Here is a 5,399-nt window from a genome sequence, read left to right on the forward strand (position 1 = left end):
ACTTATAGTGACCCTATAGGACAAAGTAAAACTGCCCCATAGGGTTTCCAAGGAGCAGCTGGTGGATTTGAACTGATGACCTTTTGGTTAACCACTGCGCCGCCAGAGCTCTTACAACACCATACTGAGCATCAATTCATCTCTTCTGCCTTGTCTCCCCCACCTCTCCAAACCCTTCTACCCTTCAAGGCCTGGCACAAGCCCCATCCTCTTAAAGCTGCCACCAACACCTTCTCCAGTCCTCGTAGTGTCTCCCTGTTCTCAGCAACTTCTCTCTGATGGTACATACCATCCAAACCAAAACCAAACCCATTGTCATTGAGTTGATTCCAACTCATAGTAACCCTGCAGGACAGAGTAGAATTACCCCATAGGGTTTCCAGTGATATTTTGATTAGCAGCCAAGCTCTCAACCATCGTGCTGCCAGGGCTCCGTATGTACCATAACCAAAACAGTTGTTGCCTTGGAGTCCATTCTGACTCATAGCAGAACTGTCCATAGGGTTTCCAAGGAGCACCTGGTGGATTCAAACTGCAGACCTTTTGGTTAGCAGTCATAGATAGCTCTTAACCATTATGCCACCAGGGCTCCCATGTACCATAGACCTTAGCATTTATTCAGCAGGAGAAAAATACAGGGTTTGGAGTTAGAAAGTCTAGGCTGGCATCCCTTGCTCCCCATGGCACGCTGCATCATCGCACCTCCCTCAGCTACCTTCATTCTGCAAAGATTTGTCAAGCCTGTGCCAGGCAGCTCTTGGCTAGCCTCAGGATAGCAGTGGTGGATAGTCCCTACTCTCACAGAGCTATCAATGTTTCCATGTTTCCACCTGGAAAATGGGCACAATAACAACTGGTTGTGAGCATGGAGAAAAATATACAGGAGCAGCTTGTGAATTTGAATATATCACCCAAGTTTTGTTTTGTTTTTTTAAATTTTGCTTTAGGTGAAAGTTTATAGCTCAAGTTAGTTTCTCATACAAAAATTTATACACGCATTGTTATGTGACCCTAGCTACTACAGCTATAATGTGACCCCACGTTCCCCCTTTTCATCCCGGATTTCCTGTGTCCATTCAACCAGCTCCTATCCCCTTCTACCTTCTCATCTTGCCTCTGGACAAGAGCTGCCCATTTAGTCTCGTGTATCTACTTGAACTAAGAACCACACTCTTCACGGGTATCATTTTCTGTCTTATACTCAAGTCTTTGTCTGAAGAGTTGGCTTCAGGAATGGTTTTAGTTCTGGGTTAACAGAGAGCCTGGGGACCATGTCTTCTAGGGTTCCTCCAGTCTCAGTCAGACAATTAAGTCTGGTCTTTTCACAAGAATTTGAGTTCTGCACCCTACTTTTCTCCTACTCTGTCAGGGACTCTCTGTTTTGTTCCCTGTCAGGGTGGTCATTGGTGGTAGCCAGGCATCATCTAGTTTTTCTGGTCTCAGGCTGATGGAGTCTTCTGGTTTATGTGTCCCCTTTTGTCTCTTGAGTTAATTTTTTTCCTTGTGAAGGTGTCACCAAAGTTTTGTTTTCCCCTTAACAATTCCTATATGGTTGCCTCGTTTTCCCCATTTGCAAAATGGGGGTAGAGATGCTGATTTTTTTTTTTTTTTTTTTAGCCACATTCTAACAGTCCAGCAGAGCAGGGAACAGTGAAGACAAGAGCTAGGAGCATGGACTCAAGTCATTCGGTCTAGTTTTTCATCTTGGAGTTGTGTTTTCCTACCTTCAGGACCTTGGACAAGTCACCCAAGCTCCCTGTGCCTCAGTTTCCTCATATACATAATGGGAGATCATAATAGCGCCTACTTCCCTGGATTATTAGGGGACTATATTAATTTTCCAAGGCTGCTATAAAAAACTACCACCAATTGGATGGTTTACAACAACAGAAATTTATTCTCTACAGTTCTAGAGGCCAGGAGTTTGAAATCAAAATGTTTTCAACAGGGCAAGGCTGTCTTTGAGGGCTCTAGGGGAGAACTCTTTCTTGCCTCTTCCAACTTCTGGTGGCTCCAGGCACTCCTTGGCTTGTGGCTGCATCACTCCAATCTCTGCCTTCATCTTCACATGGCCTTTTCTCTGTGTCCTCTCCTCTCTCTCTCTTATAGGGACACCAGTCATCGGATGTAGGATCTGCTTGGATAATCCAGGACAATCTCATCTTGAGATCTTTAATTTAATTACCTCTGCGAAGACTCTTTCTCCAAATAAGGTCATATTCACAGGTTCTGGGGAATTAGGAAGGGACATAAATTTTGGAAGCTACCATTCAACCCAATATCTAGACCAAGTGGGTTAATCCAAGTTACAAGCTGAGCACAGAACCAGGAACAAGATAAGAGCTCAGTTGATAAGAGTCAGTTGTTCAAAAAGAACAAAGGTGTGTGTTGGGATTGTATTATTTCACCATACTTATTCAATCTGTATGCTGAGCAAATAATCAGAGAAGCTGGACTATATGAAGAAGAACGGAGCATCAGGATTGGGGGAAAACTCATTAACAACCTATGTTATGCAGTTGACACAATCTTGCTTGTTGAAAAAGAACTTGAAGCACTTCCTGATGAAGATCAAAGACTACAGCCTTCAGTATGGATTGCGCCTCAACATAAAGAAAACAAAAACCCTCACAACTGGACCAATAAACATCATCATGATAAACAGAGAAAAGACTGGAGTTGTCAAAGATTTCATTTTACTTGGATTCACAATCAACACCCATGAAAGCAGCAGTCAAGAAATTAAATGACATATTGCATTGGGCAAATCTGCTTCAAAAGCCTCTTTAAAATGTTAAAAAGCAAAGATGTCGCTTTGAAGACAAAGGTGCGCCTGGCCCAAGCCATGGTGTTTTCAATCACCTCATATGCATGTGAAAGCTGGACGATGAATAAGGAAGATGGAAGAATTGATGTCTTTGAATTGTGGTGTTGGCGAAGAATATTGAATATACCACGGGCTGCCAGAAGAACGAACAAATCTCTCTTGGAAGAAGTAAGCCAGAGTGCTCCCTAGAAGCGAGGATGGAGAGACTTTGGCTCATATACTTTGGACATGTTATCAGGAGGGTTCAGTCCCTGGAGGACATCATGCTTGGTAAAGTAGAGGGTCAGAGACTAAGAGGAAGACCCTCAATGAGATAGACTGATGCAAGGGCTGCAACAATGGGCTCAAACATAGCAATGATTATGATGATGGTGTAGGACTGGTCAGCATTTCTTACTGTTATACATGGGGTCGTTATGAGTTAGAACGAGCTCAATGACACCTAACAACAACAATTATTATCATACATGTAGAGGTTGTGCCTGAAGTTAAACTATGCAAATTTGTCAGACATAGAAACTCCAAGAGTAGAAAGACCAGCTACCCTGTCCCTGCAAGGCTCCAAGGCTGGCAGCCAACTTGCCACACAGCATTTCTCAACTTGACCTGACTTGTTTCAGCTTTCAGATTCCCCAAATTCTCTTTCTGTTCCAAATAGGCTTTTTGTAGAAACTACCAATTATTGCAGAGTCTGTATTTTGCTTCACTAAAGCCAGACTCCGGGTGACCTCAGTCAGAGGTCAAGGAGAGAAAGTTACACACAGCACACCTGGCCAGAGGTGGCAGAACGCAGCCGTGCTGTGTCATCATCTTGTGTGAGCTCAGGCCAAAGTCAGCTTGGCCTCAGTGGTGGATGAGGGTGTAGGACCTCAAGTTTAAAGTTCAAGGTAGTTTTCACTGATAAGAAGAGACTGATTTCACCCTGTGTGAGCACCAGTTCATGGCAGAGCCAGGCAGGGCATGTACAAGTATCACAGGTGTGTGGATGGAGGAAGAACAGAAAAAAGAACTGCCTAGGTGGGACACCTGGTTAGTGAGTTAGTTAGTAATTAGTTAGGTAAGGCAGTCCTGAAGTCCCTCAGTGGTGCAAACCATTAACACACTTAGCTATTAACTGAAAGGCTGCAGGTTGAAGTCCACCCAGAGGCACCTTGGAAGAAAGACCTGGCAATCTACTTCCAAAAAATTAGTTGTTGAAAACTCTATGGAAAACCATTCCCGAAGCCCACTTTTCAGAGAAAAATTAGACAGGCCTATAAAACAAAAAATAACACATGTGAGAAGCATGCTTTTTGATCAAATATACAAGACCAAATGGGCAACTCCTGCCCAGAAGTAAGAAAAGAAGGCAGGAAGGGACAGGAACTGGATGGTTGGACGTAGAGAACCCTGGGATGGAAAGGGGGAGCATGCTGTCACATTGTGGGGATTGTAATCAATGTCACAAAACAATATGTGTATAAATTTTTTTGAATGAGAAAAAAAATCATTTAAGAGTTTTTCAACTGCAAAAGGACCAATAATGTATGATCTCACTTATATGAAATAAGCAAATACATAGAAACCAAAGATTATTAGTGGGTTGGGGGAGGGAGGGAAGCTTTTACTTATAGGGCAATGAGTTTACGTTAATGGTGGTGGAATAATTCGGAAAAGGACAGTGACAATGGTTGACCAACATGAAGGGCATAATCAATGTATCTGAATTATACACATAGAGATTGTGGAATTGGCAAGTGTTTAGTTGTGTGTATTTTCGCCACAGTGACACACGTGGGGTCGCCATGACTTGGGATCAACTCAAGGGCAACTGGTTATTTTGAGCTTTTAGTTTTTATGGGATTGGGAGGAGGGGGTACAGCCTAGACTAAGTCCAAGCTATGATCACACCAAGATTCAGTCATTTGGGGTCCAGCTATAGAGCCCACCAGGGGTTCAGTTCTCATGATCCTTCCCTAAAGAACAGGGGGACAGACAGGCCATTGTGATTCCAGGCCGCGCTCCAGTGCCAGAGGAGGTGGCTCTGAGATCAGGGGGCCTGTCCCTCTACCCCAGCCCCAGGGGACTCAGGCCTGAGGGTAGAGATAGGAAGCTGTCATCTTGAGGAGACACAGATGCAAGAGGAAGCTTTTTTCTGCGTCCCTGCCTGCCTCCTCTCTGCTCTGGAGTGTAGCCCAATGGGGGCAGAAGACACTTTTGGGTGACAGCCCAGTGTGTTAAGGATCTCAGGGAGCAGAAAGATCTGAGCTGCAAGCTAGACCTGCCTGTGTCTGGAGTGGAAATAAAGCAGGAGAGGCACCCTCAAGGCAAGCAGGGAAAGTGGGAGGGCAGAGCTCTGCTGGCTGACAGAGTTGGTTCTTTTTTTTTTTTTTTTTTAAATATTTTATTGTGTTTTTTTCCTTGAAAGTTTACACAGGCAATTAGGTTCTCGCTTAACGATGTCGATACATATTGTTCAGTTATGTTCTTCACGATATCTTAGCATTCTTGTTATTTCCATTTTGATTGTTCTTTTTCCATTAATCTAGCTTCCCTGTCCCCCCAGCCTTCTCATCTTTGGTCTAGGGTAAAT

The sequence above is a fragment of the Loxodonta africana genome, chromosome 7 (assembly GCF_030014295.1).
Source record: "Loxodonta africana isolate mLoxAfr1 chromosome 7, mLoxAfr1.hap2, whole genome shotgun sequence".
NCBI lineage: Eukaryota > Metazoa > Chordata > Mammalia > Proboscidea > Elephantidae > Loxodonta > Loxodonta africana.